The 18,249-nt window shown below is 39.4% G+C and overlaps 1 protein-coding gene across 10 annotated transcripts in view; it reads left to right on the top strand.

Moving 5' to 3' along the window:
- Window positions 1–18,249, top strand: part of MEF2C (myocyte enhancer factor 2C) — a 137,381-nt gene that overhangs the window by 35,241 nt on the left and 83,891 nt on the right. The window lies entirely within an intron of this gene.

Here is an 18,249-nt window from a genome sequence, read left to right as displayed (position 1 = left end):
AGTCAAACCCCATAGATGGTACTGTTATGTGTCAGATTGTGATATTTAAACTTCAGGGAAGCTTTTTGACATTTTGTAAAATGTGATTAGAGTACTTCAGTAAATTCAAGATGCACATTGCTACATTATGGAATGGTCCTTTGACCTGGCTTGCAGATAAAGGATTGTCTAGCCAGATATTTGGGGAACTATTGGGAATTGTGGACAGCTATAGTTCTGATTTATTTCCTCTCAATTTCTGCTCTTTTTATCTCATATCTGTGGCACTCCTACTTACCTTTTCAGCATCCCAGGTGTGGGATTCTACATTGCGAACTGTAATAAGAATGAGCAATAATCCTTCCATTGCTGTATCTTAATCCATGATGCCCTAATTCTGCAAAACTAGAAAGTATCATCTTCGACACTTCTTGTATTGGACCTCTCCAGGAAAGTTTTCATCTAGTGTATTGTGTTGATTTTGAACCTTATATTTACTTTTATTTCCTTTTGCTCATAACTCTTGTGTGCTCTAGAGCTTACTCCATTAACTCTGAAGAAGCAGTTGATTCCGATGAAATGGAAAAATCCACGGTTGGAAGCAAAGGAGGAAAAAAATTCCATCGACTCTCCTCCCTATAACTCCTTCCTATGGAATACCTGGACCCCACCAGCAAACCACACAGATCTCTCGCAAACTGCTGTCTTTATCTACAGTCAGACTTTGTGGGCCACCTCCCTCCTCAGTGGCAATAGATTAACATCCCTGTGGCAACTATAGCTATGTAGCATACATGACAAATTAATATTAGGAAATATTACTAATTAATAATAACTAATTATGCATTTTAGCACTCTTTCAGTGCAATGCAGTAGATGGAAACAAGGAAGAACATAAAATCTGACTAGCGAGCTCTTTACTGACCACTAACAATAGCTCTGTGGATCATTAATGGTTCATAGACTACAGTTTGAGAACCTCTATTCTAAGAGGTTGTTGCAAATAGTGGCCGATAAGGGTAATTTCTCACCTGTGTATATGGTTCCTCTGTGTCCTAAAGAAATTGGATTTCATGTACCAGACATACTAACTGGGTTGTATTACCAAGAAATTACAGCTTCTAGCATTCCTCTTTCTCAGAATGCCTATGCAAGATATGGGGAGACGCCCAAGAAAGGGGGAGGCTTCCCCTTCTCAGCTGCATATCTGAATGGAGAAGTTTCTTCTCTGCCCTGTGTATGGTGTCAAAACCAACTGGGTAGAGTGAATTTTCACTTCCACTTCTTTAGCAGGGTCTGTGTATGTCTCTTGTTGACACATTCCTCTGCCAATGAGAATTTGTTCTCTTGGAGACTGTCTTCTCTTGCTTGTGACTTTTGAACAGAACAAATAATTGATCTTACCTTCTAGTCAAAAATGTTCTTTTCTGATAAATCCCACTAGTCCTGCTTAACAGTCACACAATAGAGTCTCCCTTCCTGTTGTTAGAATATGGACACAAAGTGGGCAGTGATGCCTTCTGGTTCAAATGAAATTGGAATCCTAATTTGGGTTAAAAGTAACATGTTTGAAGTGAAACATGTTTGGATGGAAAACTAGATAAGGAAACCCTGCTGCACAAAAAGGGTTTTCAACTTTTCTACCTGTCTGGCTGAAAACACTGAACCAGGAACACCATTGTTAAGGAACCTTTTTGAGACACCCATAAAAGGCTTTGAAGGAGATTTCTAAAAATGCCGAGTATTAAAATAATTCTCAAGGAGGAAATGGTGACCTGATATGAAAACTGCCATTTGCTAAAAATTATCAGGCATCTGACTACTTCAGGGACCAACATCACAGTTACTTCTCAGGTTATTGAAGGTTTTAGCCTCTGCTTTCAGAGTAACAACATTGAGACCCTATCTAGCACATTCTGAATAATAAAACATCTGACATTTCTGAATGTTGAGACTTTTCACAAGGTCCAGTTTGTGGATATGTTTTATTGAAAGAAACAATATGAACACAAAGGAGAATATAAAAGGGCAGTAATAACATTGGGCATTTCAGATGTGCATTTTCAATAGCCATGTTATGAGACACAAATAATTGGGATTGCTATGCAACATTTGTCCATGATATAATAGTAAACCATCTCACAGGAGCAATCAGCAGGGAAGAAGAAGTATGGAACTCACAATGAGCTTGGGCTACCATGACCTCCTGGGCCAGTCAGGAACTATCAGACTCATGGTCACCTATTTGCTGGACAGCTTCTCTATACTGCCTAAACTAAGAAGGAAAGGATGTATATATGAAGGGCTGACTGTCCAAGCAGTAAAGACAGAATCTTCTCTTCGGCTGTTTACACTTCCTAGTCTGCCTTCTAGTTCATACTCATGTCATGAAGTGCCCCTGCTGTGATCCTCTCTCCCCTGACTTAATAACAGAAATTACATAGGACATAACTCCCCTTGCCTCAGATTTGTGCAACTGAGTTTGTTGGCATGGCAACTCAATACTTCAGCTACTGGAATGGATTGCCATAATCCCTAGGAGATTGATCTTTGCCTGGATCAGGAACCTCTGCACCTCCTTTGCCATTCTTTTGTCCCTCTCTGATTGGTGGAGGCATTGTCCATCTATCTCAGGACTACTCGCCTGACCAGGAATGTACTGAAATGGGAAAGGGCATTTTGCCTTCCCTTGGTCTGCAAGCAGTGGATTTTATAACCTCTTTTGAGTGGACAATGATAATTTTACCTATGTGTGAGCCCACTTGAGACACCCACAGAACGCTGAGAATATACAAATGATTGTTGCCTGGGCACCAATGTGAACGCTAAGAAAAATTCTGAGAGAATGTCCAGGATCCATAGGTCTGTGATAGTATGTGTGAAGCCCGAAAGCTCAGATAGAAGTATATGCCATGACACCTTCATACAGGAACATTCCTTGGTCTGGAATTGGTCTCGGTCTTGACCAAAAACACTGGACTGAATGAAATGAGATTGTATCTTTTCTGGCCTTTAGGACTTGTCTTTTCAGAATATAACACTATTATATCACTTGATGTTCGAATTGAGTTAACTTAGACTTATCCTGAGGAATTGCAACTGACAGGTTAACTGTGAGGGATAAGCCAGGGTACTTTCATTATGCTTTTACCAAAACTTATCCAAAGAGGGAGTTCTAGGACATCATAAGTGGTGTCACAATGAAAAATAAGCTCTCATTTTTGAAAGAGAAACTGAAGTAGGCATGACCCCTTGTATTTTTGTGGAATCTTGGTTCTGTATTGTAACTGAAGCAGCGCTGAAATGGAGTAGAACATTGTATACATGACAGTCCTGAGTTAGCTACCTGCACTCTCAAAGGCTCTTTTTCATAGTGTTTGATGGCATCATGGGGTATATGGCTCCCTCCACCAATATGATGGTACTACAAAAAACTCCCAAAGTTACAGCCAGTAAGTTGGAGGAGGAAGAGGAGGAAGTGTGAATGTTTTTCTTTGAGTTAAGTATTCATTTCTGAAATACACTTGAAAAGGAGTCCTATCCGTATTTGCTCTTTCTATGTTCTTTTCCTGAAAAGAGTGATGAAAGAGAAAGACCTTGCTGACCTTAGAAATTGCTATTCTGCTATTAATAGAAATGCTTTCTAATTGTATAGTACCTACTGAGCTCAAAACACTTTATTAATATTAATTAATTAAGCCTCCAAGCTACCTGTGAGATAAGCAATGGGTATATAATGATCAGTGCACCTAGCTCTAAAAATGCAACCACCTTTAGGGTGGAACATTGCAGTTGCTTAATATCACACAGTGACACAACATTTGTCAAGGTCAGGAAGCAAAGAGTGTCTTATTCAATTGCATGAGAATTTAGGTGGGCAGAATATAGTAACTCAAGTTGGAATTCAGCCAGGACACCGGAGTTAACATCCGTAACCTTTTGGTTTTAGATTTCATTTGAAGCACTGTCTCCTATATCAATATAGTGTCCTCTAACACCGTTGATTCAAGATTGTATCAGATGGGAATGCAACTCGCCACTTCCTGTATTACCTACTTGTTTTTTTGGAGGTCTCTCATTCAAATACAATTAATTAATTAAACTGAATAATGGCCAGAGGCCATGGGGGGCCCATTGTGGTAGGTGCTATATAAACACATAGAAAGAGACAGTCCCACCTCTGAAGAACGTACATTCTTCAAAGTTGACCCAGCCTGACCCTGATTGGCTTGTGAGAACTGACAAGATCATAACATATGGTATAGCTGCAGGGGGTCAGGAAAGTGTCTCTTGCATTAGCCAGGGCTGGCCATATATCACTCAGATTAAGAGTAATTGACACCTGTTTAATTGAGGCTGACAGGTCATGAAAAAGATGAGCATCTAATCCTGCGGTTTTACCTGGGAGAGGAGTTCCTTACTGAAATAGGGCTGAAGAAATAGAGGCAAATATGCTATCCTTCTATATCTAATTCTGTCTTGACATGGAGCATGATTTGTTTCTGGCAGGTTAAAAGTCTGTTTCCTTTTGACAGAACCCAACCCTTTTTCCAGACACAGTAGGAGCAACAATATTGGAACTCCTGGGGCATTGGCTAAACACCCTTATTCAGATCCTTTTCTCCTGGTCTGGAATGACAAAGCCGGGGGCTGCGTTTGGACTGCGCCTTCCAAACTAAAATAGCCTCAGAATCTGCTTTTCTTTTCTTTTTTTTCTATTTTGTGAGATCAGTCAGCTTCTACACATCTGAAGCACAAAGAGAGCTCTGGCACATTAGCTTGCAGAAATATTTCTGCATATTCCATGACATTGAAACTGAAATTCCATCTTCTCTAACTTGTCTGCTATGGATGGGATGCTGCATTTCCTCTCCGTCATTTTTTCAGTCAGGCAGCTGAAATACCACATTGGCTAGGACCATCAAATGACAGGTCCCTGCTCTTCTACCCCCAATGCTTCTTACCTGCAGAACAGAATGTCATAAGGCTGCAAGAATCAATTTATGTAGGCTTGCATCCAGACCACCAATCTTTAGCTCCCTTTCTTCTTATTGAGAATTATCTCTGTAGGATCAGACTGCAATGAGGCTGCCAAAGACAAACTACTGTGGCATGCAACCAGGCCATCCACCCTCTTAACGTCTTGTGCTAAATGTGAGAGGTTTCAGCAGGAGTCACTGACTTACTGGTGAGTGTCTCTCTTCTGAAGAAGCTGCTACATGAACTGGAACAAATTATTTAGGAATCTAACATCAAAGGCAAAACAGACAATAAATATAAAAATAAAGTTTCTGGCCTATAAACAGTCCCAAAACCACACTAAACGGGAAAAAACAGCAAGAGAATTGCTTCCATCTACTGGAGCCAAAAAACAACTGACGAGCGAGCTCCTAATAAAAGGAGAGTGATATCATTTTTGATCAGATTATGCTTCTCTCCAGCAGCTGGTATGGAAAAGTAAATCTTTGGGCTGGTATAGAATGCTGCTGGATAATTCAAAATGACTTAAAAGTATCCTTCTAGGCTTTCAAGGGCCTGGGATTTCTATCTGAGAAAGTGCAAAGTAGCTCTAGTTAGTTATTATAGAACATTTGCAGCCGATTCTGTAGCTGTTCCATGGAAAGTCTATGGAGTTGAGCCCTTAATTCCTAACTGTCCATCCTGAGTAGACATAATATATTTTGTTTTTACTGGTGTTAACATTTGTATGTTATGCTATTGGAGAGTCAGTATTTTTTGAATCATAAAAGGACAATAGCAGACCACTCCTTTCATCTTTGTAATCCCTTGTTACCATGCAGGCTTTATCCAGCTGTGATGATCTGTGGCTTTCCACGCCATAGTTAGTCAGGTTCCTGGCTCCAGAGCCTCCGAACCTATTTTGCTGGCCAGCAGCAGAAGCTATTTCCTTTGCTGAAGCAGGATGCTGCTGCAAAGATCTGCAGAGGGGAATAATAAGCTATCCACCCTCCTGTCTGCTTTTCTCCTACAAAACTCCCAAACCACCTCCTCCATTAAAAAAAAAAATCAACCTTATAAACCCTCAGTACTCTGGAAAAACTACAAGAATCTACATAAGGGTGCTTTTGGACATTCAAATTGGCCCTTCAGCATCCAAATGTCTATTTAGTTTCAGAATCTAAGACCTTGAGCCTATTCCCGTTGAAGTCACTGAAGTAAAATTGTCATTGACATGCAGAGGTACAACATTCGGCAAATGGCACAGCATTGGATACCTTAACTTAGGGACCCTGTTTTCAAACTTGAGGAACTGGTTATTAAAATAATTGGAAAAAGAGCTATAAACTCCTTCCCAAATTAGGTTACAGTGTGCCATAAGTGGCATTCATTAGCAGAGGTCATCGCTGAATGATCTGAATTAGGCCCTAAGATAAGGCCTAAAACAAGAATAGATAGGAAAATGAACATGTTTAAAGTAAAAAGAAAATGAGTACTTGTGGCACCTTAGAGACTAACCAATTTATTTGAGCACTTTAGATAAGCTATTACCAGCAGGAGAGTGGGGTGGGAGGAGGTATTGTTTCATGGTGTCTGTGTATATAATGTCTTCTGCAATTTCCACAGTATGCATCCGATGAAGTGAGCTGTAGCTCACGAAAGCTCATGCTCAAATAAATTGGTTAGTCTCTAAGGTGCCACAAGTACTCCTTTTCTTTTTGCGAATACAGACTAACACGGCTGCTACTCTGAAACTTGGAAAACATGTTCCTTAAAAGCACTGGATTTTGAAATTTATTTTTAGTTTTTCTTGGTCTAATTGTAAATTTCTCTGACTATAGCTACACAGAAAGAAAAGTTAACGTTACAGAACAGGAAATCACTCTGTGAGACAGTATTTCCTTGGTATGGGTAACACTTGCTTTTTGATACTGTGTTCTTAGGGTTGGCAGCAATTTTATTAAGCAATTTTATTTTCAAGAATAAAGAGCAAATTTAAAGCTGCGTTCTCTAAACCTTGTAGTGTGGTTGCACAGGAAATTGTCAGAGGAAATATAATCGAAAAAAAAAAAACCCGTAGTATTTGTCTGTGTTTTGTTTATTTTACCATTTATAAAGCACTACTTGAACTGCACCTTGAATTTTATTATTTCTGTTTAAAAAAAACTCTAGGGGCAGAATTGTGTTTTCGTTATTAGCTGTAACAATGCTGTTAGTATTAACGTGTTCTGTCCGGTCTTTTTGTCTATTCATTCCAGAATGAAAATTAATCTGTTTAGCTAGAGGCTACATAGTTTACTGTCATTAGTTGGGGACAGTCAAAGATATGTGACTGTTTCAACTGCAGAGGAGCTTTGGGATTTTCATCTATTGCTGAGATCTTAATCAAATATGTTACTGAGAGTCTGTGAACACACCCTTGGGGGGGGGGGGGGAAACAGTATAACCCAAAGATTATTCAAGCTATTTTAATAAAAAATATATGTGTAATGTTTCATTTCTGCCTAAGTTTAATGTAATAAAGCACTGTAGAGGATGTTAGTAAATTTTACACTTATAAATGGGATTAGAACTTGGCTAGTGCAAGAAAAGGCAGAAATGTTGAGCAATTTTAGGTCCTTCTCTCAAAAAAACAGACACACGTGCTTTGCTTTAAACACTGTGACTTCTCAGTGTATAAAGTTAAGCATGTACAGAAGTCTCTCTAATCGGGACCTAAGAAGCCATGGCATAGTTGTAACAGATGGTTGAGCCCCACCGCAGTAAGCAATGTTTTAAGAGACTGATCTTCCCATGATGAGTGAAGAACACATGCACGCACACTACACGCTCTAGCATTAATGGATGCTACACTGATGAATCTTCAGTGTTTCAGTGGGAAAATAGACCACTTTCAAGCGTATTCTATTTTTGTGGACAGCACTGGATTTCCATGCTATCAATGTTACTGTTTTAATCAACGTGAGATTTTTTGTTTGTTTACTGAATATTAATTAAAACCACATTTTAAAATGAATTAACTAAAAACTTTGTCTTTACTGGATTTCTTTCAGAAAGAAAGCGAGGAAACATTTCCTTTTACAATACTATGTCTTCACACACACACGGTAAAATAGATTATTTTAAATTACTGAGGCTACTGATTGGTACATAATGATCTAAACGTTATAAAAGAAAAAATATCTTAAAAAAACAAACAAACCCATCCTAATCACTCAGTGTAACCACAAAATTCAGCCCGACACCTGCAGAGGTCAGGCAAGGTTCCCCACCCCATCTCCCCAGTGTCTTCTGGTGGTTTTTTTTTTTTTCACATCTGCTTCCTCTGAAGCATCAGGGATGGCCATGGCTGGAGGTGGGACATTGGATAGAGAGGGCCAGGGCTCTGAGGTGGCACCAAGCATTCTCACTTTGAGGTGCTTGGCTGGCTAGTCCTTTTTCACATGCTCAGGGTCTGACTGATCACGATATATGGGGTCAGGAAGGAGTATTCCCCCAGATTAGATTGACAGTGACCTGGGAGGAGGGGTTGCCTTCTTCCACAGCATTGGGTGTAGATCACTTGCCAGGATTATCTGGGTATCTCTCATTTAATCATATCCCTGTCATTGCAGGGACCTCAGGCACTTGTCCTCCTCAGTCCCTCCTATTCTGTGCCCGTGGCCCATAATAGTCTAATCTCTAGTGGGCTGTAATATTTTGGCCTAATTTGGGTTGTTGGGTTTAGTGTGTGGGTGCTCGGTGCTGTTGGTGCCTGCGATATGCAAGAGGTCAGACTGGATGATCTGGTGGTCCCTTCTGTCCATAGGGTCTGTGACTCTAAAGGTTTATCCATGCAAAGGACCTAGAATGGAGATTTATCAAGAAGCGGTTTAGAAAACATAGTGGTCAGTTATATCACAGTCAGCGTAAAAAGTGTTAGCAAAGCACTAAGCTCCATTTCCCACACATATACACACATTCAAAACACACATTTTGTTTTATGTTGTGCATATCTTTATTTTAACGATAGCTGAGGACCAGATTCTTATCTCATTTTCCTCAGTGTAACTACAGAATAACTTAATCTGTTGAGTAGAGTTACTCTGGAGTTGCTGCAGTGTAACTGAGATCACCCTCCTGGCCCTGAGGCAGCAGTGCAGTTTCACAGAACTGTATTTTTGTAAAGATAAAGGACAGGCTGTGTTTTCAGAGGAATGTCTTGACAACAAAGTGCATCACTGAAGGCCACCTCACTCACAATGAAGGTCTGTATTTTAAAATAGCACTAAAACAAAATAACTGCTGTGTTTTGGCAAAGGTCTTAACTATTTACAGCACTACGTAAGAATAGTAAATAGTGCTTCAGTACCCAGATTGCCCTAGCTGTAACCCCAAACCTGGAAGAAATACTATAATTACGTTTTTACATGTTTTTAAAACATAGTAGCCATTGTCAGTTTAAATATTCTGAAGCCCAGCCTGATACTGCCTTTTAAAAATGCAGAATTTTGATTTCCGACAGCTGCATTGGGTCTTAAATCATATATTATCTTTATGGAGCTTTTTGCTAACATATGTTAATTGGCTGTTTTCTGTGACAAATTATGAACTCTTACTTTGATGAGGTTCAATAGCAATCATGTTGAAGTCGAATACGTAGAGTTTCCAGCCCCCGCTGGCTCCTCAAACCACTACAAACATCTGCACGTCACTGCAGTGCTGAGTAATGGCAGGATTTGGGTTGGTCTGATTTCTCTACAGATTTTTTTCCACAGGATATTTTCAGCTCTTTGCACTAAATCTGTTTCTGGGTTTGCCCTTTTTAGCAGAAGTATGTTCTAAAATTAACATCATGTCTTATATAAGATCATCAGAATACAATGAGAAATAATTTACAGCACAATACATTCAGAATCTGTTTTGATTGTACTGAAACTTGAGTGCAGTTGGTTGAAATGAAGGATCAGTCATTATTCATGCTTCATGTTACAGTTAACGTTTGTTGGGGTCATGTAGAATTTGTGGGAGCATAAGTGGTAACTGTGTTTAAAAGTCAGTATGTTTTATTTTCTGATCAATTGCATTAGTAGATCAAGTGTTTGAGATTAGTTTTATTTTTAGAAAACTGGGAAGTACTGTATCTATTTTGTGATTTTTTTCACTAAGAAAATGGTGTTTCCCTTCTGGAGAGGAAACATATGTCTGATTATGTTTTGCATAACCTTTGCACATCTTCCTACCAGTAAACGAAAGATTGTATTGCAATTTCAGTGTCTTTGTATCTCCTTCATGTCTAAGTACTATTGTGATTACATTTGTTAAGCATGTAATGAAAAGAATAACAAATAGAAAACACATTTTCCAGCATGGTTAATGAGTTAAAAGATATGGAACCAGTCTTTCTCTGAGCGTTTTTTAGTTTTTACATACTACTGTGATGGCACAATCTGACAATACTATTAGTTTTTTATAACTCATTCATTACAAGCATTGCAACATACAGCATTTGTTGCATGATGATAAGTTATCATGCACAGTATGTAGAGAAATACAAGAATACATGTATTTAAAAAGAGGGAAAGAAATGTAGTCATTAAGTGATTTGAACATCATCCTTCTAAAAACTGTGTCAAACAATGTCAATTGCATTGCAATTAATTTACCAGAACATCACATGGTTCAGCCTTGACCTAAAGCAAATGGCTATAGATAAATCTGTCCTATTTCTTCTTCAAAGCAAAAGATGGGGGTTAAATTTCGAGGCAGGTGTTAGAGTTTAGAATAAGGAGAGCCAGATGTGAATAGAAGCTACTTCAGTCTCATGAGGCTGGTTATAATTCAGACCTTTCCCTGGGGTAGCACACAATCAATGAGTTCCAAATCCTGGGGCTACCTGCATTTATGTGAAGGCATGGGAACATTGCTTTACAACTGACTACTGAACATATGTGAAAAAATTAGAGCAGAAATTAAGGGTAAAAAAGGTTAATTTCAGAAGTTACTCGTGAGCACCATGTTCCTTTGAAGCTGTTGGAATTAAGATGATTTCTGAGAGGAAAATATTGAAATGAGGAAAGTGTTTTTGTAAGAGCATTGTAAACAATCTAAAAATTATGCTATGGCTATTAAAGAGTTTTCTCTAATCACTGTTGTTTAAACATATCCTGTGTTTTAAAGGAAGCAGTATGTAGGTCATATGCAGCACAAGTGACTACATTTATGGATTTCTCTTTGCTAGAATCTAAGTGAATTGAAACAGGGAAGACTTAGAAGGGGATGACTTCAGAATTGTTGTCAATACTTTAGTGTGTCTGCACTGTAAATTGATACATTGTGTCTTGAGTTAGTCTACACAATAGCATTCAGTTCCACTTGATAGGACTAGCTTAATTGGCTTTAAGAAAATAAAGCAAGGTAAAGAAAGATGTACACGTGAAAGAGAGGACTTGGCATTTTATTGGATTTTGAGGCCTGTGAGCCATGTGTCTTAATTGGGGCCAGTTGGGATCAGTTAATAATTGCTGTCAGAAGATCAAATTTAATTCTCTTTATAAAAAGACCACAGTGGGACAGAGTTAAACAAATTGTCATCTGAGGTTTCAAATGAACAAAGCTTTAATTAGGTTGATAAGGATGCTGTAAGAGAGAGAGAGAAAAAAAAACAGGAAATTGATGAATGTGCTATGTACCATATTGGGCCATGTATGACAGTACTGTCAAATATCTTTATTTTGAGAGGATACATGTTAACATATAGGGTTATTTTGCTAGTATATGTATCTAAATGCTTTTGACAAATAATATAATTCAAAACTTTTTGATCTTAAACAACTGGGACTCGAGACTGTGACTATTAAACTTTTGCTATCTGCTTTAGCTTAGGGAGCAGCTTCATATATTTGTGTACTTTCTCATTATCTGTGCCAGATGAAAATTGCAGAACCTATTTATTAATTATATTCAGCATATCTGTAGCTTATGACAAATATTCAAATTAACTAATTAGTCCTCAGAACACTTGTATAAGATAGGTAGGTATTATCCCCATTTTATGGATGGGGAAAATGAAAGCAAATTCCCAGATGACTTAATTTATTAGTGGCAGATGCAAGATTAGAAGTCAGGGGTGGCTGCCTTTCAGCCTTGGGCATGCTCTTCTATACTGTGCTGCCTTTCAGCTTTATTGCAGTTTTCTGTTTCTAAGACTATCTTATCAAAAATTACTTTGTATATCAATACATTTATAAAAGTGCTTTTTCTGATTAAACATAATGTACATTCAAGGCCACAAAAAAGATTAGCTAATGTATCTTTTTATTGATTTTGTTTTGTTTTTGTTCAGCTTACTCCTATGATGATAATAATGCTATGTTAACGATGATCCATTAAGAAAAAAATACTCTTTCCAGATGGAATGGAGATTAGTAAACAAGTGCAGTTTGTTTGCCAAGGATGAAATCCACAAAGGTACTTAGGTGCCTATATCCCATTTTAGGCACCTCTGTGATCCACAAAACTCCTGCTTGGATGCAACCTAACCTCATAGGCCCCTAACCTTGCTCAGCACCCAAGTTTTTGCCTCTCAGCATGCATGCTGCAGCTTCATTCTAGGCTCCTGGGTACCTATTTCCCTCCTGAGCCTGTGCACTGCTGCCTCGCGCTAGGCGTCCACCTAAGCCCCAGAGCAATTCCAAACCGGGAATAGGCGTTCAGCTGCCTTAATTTCATATGGGGACCTGATCCATTAGGTGAGCTCAAAGGCTGCCTATTGGGTCAGGTCCCTCCGGCGAGTTTACACAAAGTGGTGGTGGTGGGCGGGGGGGGAGCGGGGGTGATGATTTTCCCATATAATCTTTAGCACAGTGGTTACTGTACTCACCTAGGATCTGGTTCAAGTCCTCGGCCCCTCTCTCTCCCTGCTGGAGGGGTAGAATGAATTTAAACAGGGATTAGGTGGTTCTCAGGTGTGTGCTTTACACACTGGGCTATGGGCTATTCTCATGTTGGGTTTCCCTCAGTCTTTCCACTATAATTAAATAATTGAATATTAATTGGGCAAGTGAAGGAATTAGAATGGCTCTGAGAGGCAACAGACCTCTCTTCAAATCCATTTTTCCCCTTGGGAGGAAGGGGGACTTGAACTGAATTTCTCCCACATCGTAGGTGAGTACTAAGCTACAGGTTATAAGGGAGGTTCTCCCTCCCTCTCGCGCCTTTTGTTTTTTGGGTGGGAGGGTCCAAAACATGACTTAGGTGTCTGAACACCTATCTTCCCCCAATTCATGGATCATGAGCAGAGATAGGTGCCTAAATTCAGGGAACAGGGGGCACCTATCTCCGAGAGAGGGATAGGGCTTAGCACAGACATCCTTCATTGGTGTGTCCCATTGGCTAGTTTAGGTGTCTCCCTGTCTAGTGGGCTGGCTTTGTGGATTGCAGTCTAAAGTGCCTCTCTCTCCCCTTTTGTTGTATATAAGCCTAGGTGCCTAACTCAGGCTTTGTGGATCACAGTGTTGTTCCTGTGATTTTCTAGGTGTTGCAATGCCTAAGTCCCTTTGTAGATCTGGGCCTAAAAGCAGTAACAACAAAGCAGCAAGATTTCCTTGTACAAATGAAGTGTATTTTGTATATCAATCTTCAGGTGATATTTGTCAGGGATGTTGACTTTTTGCATTAGATGTTGCCAAACATGCTTTGGGGATGGGGGTGGGGGATGAGGGGGTGGAGGTTAAAAAAAGTAACCAGCTGCATGTGCAATGGAGTGGTTACAGCTGGGGATCTGTAGACAGGCTGTGATGCTAGATAGTGGCTTTTATACTTGCAGACAATGTTGGGTTTACCTTTGTGGTAAACACCTTCTGAACCAGTAGAAATTTGCTTCTTCAACCCTTGAGGTGAAAACTGCTAGACATCAGTTCTGTGAAGAATTAGAAGAACAAGTCATCATATGGAAAGTATAAATTAGTTACCTAATGTAATTCTCAAAGACTAAATAAGAACTTATGATGCGCTTGAGCAGCATGCTAAATTAGGTGTTTGTTTGATGCCTTTTTAACTGATTCAAGATGGATCTTAGGTATCTAGAGTGTCTTTCTTTAACCCTTTAGAATACTGAAGTGTAATAATCAATGTTCTGGATTGAGTTACTGAAGACAAATACATATGTCTTAAGCTTCTCCACCTCTGCCTCTCACCCACACAGCTGCTGCTTGCTCCCTTCCTCCCCTCCAAAATACCCATAGCCCACACTTCCAATGCAAAGCACCAGAAGATGTCCCCACCCCAAATCAGGCCAACATTCTCAGGCTCCTTGCTGACTGCTTCTTAGTTTCTTAGATCCATGTCTCTGCTTTCCCCCACTGCCAACGCCACACTGTTTTTCCCCCTCTTCTGGCATGATCTTTTCATGCATCTCTTCTTTGCTGGTACCCACACAGAGGGAGATATCAGGAGCTGCTGAAGGGGGAGGTGAGTCATGTCAGGAGGCCAGTCATGCGGAGGAGCTAGGTAGCTTTGGAAGGTAAGGGATGGTGCAGGACTCACTCCACCAAATATCCCTATTTATCCTGCCTCTCAGTAGCCAAAATCCTTCCTCCTTCTGGAACAGTACCCTGCTGGAATCTAAAAACCCAGGAGAAGAGGAAGATCCTGAATAACATACACATGGAGAATAGCTCATGTCCTAAGGCTTAAATGGAATATCAAAATTATCACATGGTTATATTGGCATCACTGCATGAATTTGGCTTTTTGTTTTTTAAAGGAACAGACACATTGTGACTTCAGATGTTATTAAAATTGTGTATATTTCACCTGTTTAAAAGAGGTGTTCTATCCTAATTTCTGAGCTGCATAGTAAAAAGAACCTGTTTCACAGACAAAAGCAGATTTCTCACCCCTATTTAACTAAGAGCTGGTGTTTTCAGAGCAGTATTTTGTATTAGCTTTATTAAATACCTGACATACCTTTCATCTCCTTTTGTCCTTGGAAAAAATATGTTAAAATGGGAATGGAAGTCTTAATGTAGAATTTTCAGCTGTTGTGGTTATTGGGAAGAAGGAGATAGTTGCCCTGTCATTTCAGGGCATTTTAATCCTCAGCTGTCTCCAGGCAGATAGTTGAGTTTGGAAAGCTTCATAGTTTTTATACCCCTGCTACGTTTGTCAAATTAACACTTCTGTAGAATAAACTATCAGGGCTGCGCACCATCTGCAATTTGTGATTTGCCTTGTTAATGACAGTGATGATAGAATAAATGAACAGTTAGCATCTCAGCACACTATCCACCGTATTATGCAGACTACTTTATATTTTAGGAAGTCCACAGTTTAATACCTGACATTAATAGTGGGATCAGGTACTATGGTCACCTCACCTTTGTCTCCTTTGTCTGTCTTGTCCTTGTCCGTTTCTCCACAAACAGAAGTCAACGGCACCCCAAGGTACTATGGTAAAAGACAAGTTTCTGGAGTTGAATACAAAAAATAAAAGGGACAGTCTTCTGTTTGATTGTTCTCTGCTAAGAAAGGAAGTGCCACATATAAGATATGCCAGCTATCTTAGGTTGTAGGAACAAAATAACAAAAATATCTGGATGAAAGTTATGTCTTTTAGGTCTGTGCTGTAGGAAAACATTCCTTTTTCTATGAACAATCGTAGTTCTGGATCTGATTCTTCTCTCACTTACACTAGTATAAATGAGAAGTAACTCCACAGAAATTAGTGGAGTTATGTTGGTGTAAAACTACAGTTAGGGAAGAATCAGGCCCTGGGAGATGACTCAGAGATATAGAAGATTGTATGTCTCTCTGTGTGGGGATGGGGGGTGGAGGAGCCATCTAAAAAAGATTTGTATTTGGTGCAAAAAATGATCTAATATAGCACCAAAATATGTTCATTAAGAGTCAGGCTTCTCAAGTGGAATGAGATAACTGCAAGTTATTATACAATATATATATACTATACAGGAACCATATTGTGCCCCTGTGGAGAAATACCAATGGAGGGGCAAGGAAACTGTGCAGTGACCCTTGAGGACCCCATTGTGGGTGCAGGATTTGCCCTTCCGTGGAAGAAAGCAGGGGTTCTTGCTTATGAACCCCCTGGATCTCCCAAGGTTTGCTCAGATTTTGAGGATCCTCTCAGGTACCAGTTCTCTGCCATCTCCCCATTTCCCTAGCAGCACAGTTTCAGTGCAGCCACTGTGATAGAAACTCCCCAGACAGTGCCAACCGTGAGACACCTCTTTAGGGGGTTCATCAGTACAGTGCATGTGCATCAGTAATGTTAATACAGTCCTAGACTGTCTCAGCTCTACCCTACCATTCCAACAAATGTCCTGTTCATCCCATCTCCCTCCAGTTGCAGATTATTGGATTCACACAGAGCCCCTGCACAGGATCTAGGGGAAAGGAACATAATTGCTACAGAGATTGCTACCGCTGAACCCCCGATCTCTTTCTGCACAGAGAAGAGAGATCCACAATTTGAGGATCCCATTCTCATGCCAATCCTTAGAACACAATCTGTCCCTAAATTTAGAAACTTGCTGCGCTACTTATAGGCTGGGCTCATTAGGCGGTGTATCGACATAGATTAGTTTAGGCCAGACTCCAGATTTAATATTACCTGCAACCTGTTTTCACATGTTTTCAGCCCCAAATGGCAGCAGTTTCACAGTACCTGTACTAGTTCCTCTCATGCTGTTTTCACCATTTTGGGCTCAAATCCTATCAGAGCGCGATGAAAATGAACATCTAATCTCATATGATTTCAGCAACACCCACACTGGAACGTGAAAATAGACCCCTTCCAGTTTGGCATCTGACTTGGAACAAAATCATGGGGAGCAGTTTAGATCCAGGGATCAAAAATCACCTCAGACATTTGAAAGGGTCAGAGTCAAGGTTCTGGCTTTGCCCTTCTCTAGTTCCCAGGTAGCTTGGTGGTGATGTGTTCCATCATTTTTAGAACTTGGGAAGTGAGACTGTATTATGAACTCTTGACTAGGCAAGCTCTAAAACAGTATTGATCAGGAAGAAAGCAGCTCAGCTTCCCTCTCAGCTAGAGGAATAATGCAACAAAAATATAAGGGATAAGGAGTCCAAAGTGAAATGGAGGGATTTTCCAGGCAACATGGCTATATTCAGGAACACATCAGACATGCAGTCAGACATCAATAAGAATAATAAGTAGCCTATTTCTTTTGAAGTGGAGACTGTTGAAAATAAAGTAGACAGGTTCTGCTCCCCCTTAAAATAAATAAATAAATAGAGAAAATATTAATTAGGTAAGAAGTCTTATAAATTCAGCAGGTACCTTCAAAATCAGTAGTAAAATTAGTAAAATCAGCATATCTAGATAAATGATTAAAGTTTTCTCTTAAAATGATAATGAATCATCTAAATATGAGAGAGAATTGATTTTGCAGCTGGTGACCCTGTGGCTATTTTGCCATTTACTGAATGCACAGCTAGCATTCTGTAGTTTACTTTTTGTTAAAAATTATGCCAGCTTTTAGAAAAACAATGTGTAAAGGATATGTTAAAACTGGTTAAGTTTTACTTTACAAAAGACATTTTACCTCAGATAAGATAAACAAACGAAAGGATCAATAGAATTCTTGCACTCACTAGTCCATGCATCATGTTTAATGTTTTTTTCAGTATTACATATGCTAGCTTCAGTAGTCTATATTTGTATGTTATGACTCTGCTGTGATTTAAAAGTTTTTCTTATGCTTCCTGTAGAAAAATGCACGCTCTCCTGAGATAAATTTAGCAGATTAGAATGAATTCCCTCCCACAACTTTTAATGTGGTATTCTGACCATAAGATCAAAACACATAAATGTAGGTTATGTTCAATTTCAAAATCAGAGTGTTGTGGACAGCTGTTTGAAATCTTAAAATGACTCATTCATTTGTTGCATGGCTTCTTGCCCAAATGAACCATACAGTAGAGTGCACTATTTCTGTATCACAGTTATATTGCAACAATGATGACATGAAATATGTAAATCTGTTATAAAAAGTTGCTGTTAATCAGCCAGATTCTGCCCTCAGTTACACTCACACAATCACATAAAATCTTAAGGGCCAAATTTACTACTGGTGATATCTCTGTTGACCTCGGTAGAATTATATCAGAGACAAATTTGACCGAATGAGATTGCTCAGTGAAGAATTTGGCCCAGTGACTTTTGCTCTTGTTCTATATTTATTGCAATACTAAACAGTACAGGGTGGGGGATTCAAAACCATCTTTATTTGATCCCATGAATCTCTTTTTAAAATGGGATAGCTCTTTTTATCTGTACATTGTGCCTGA

Source organism: Natator depressus, chromosome 5, assembly GCF_965152275.1.
Source record: "Natator depressus isolate rNatDep1 chromosome 5, rNatDep2.hap1, whole genome shotgun sequence".
NCBI lineage: Eukaryota > Metazoa > Chordata > Testudines > Cheloniidae > Natator > Natator depressus.
Note: the sequence above shows the minus strand (reverse complement) of the source record. Positions and strands in the feature narration are given on the sequence as shown.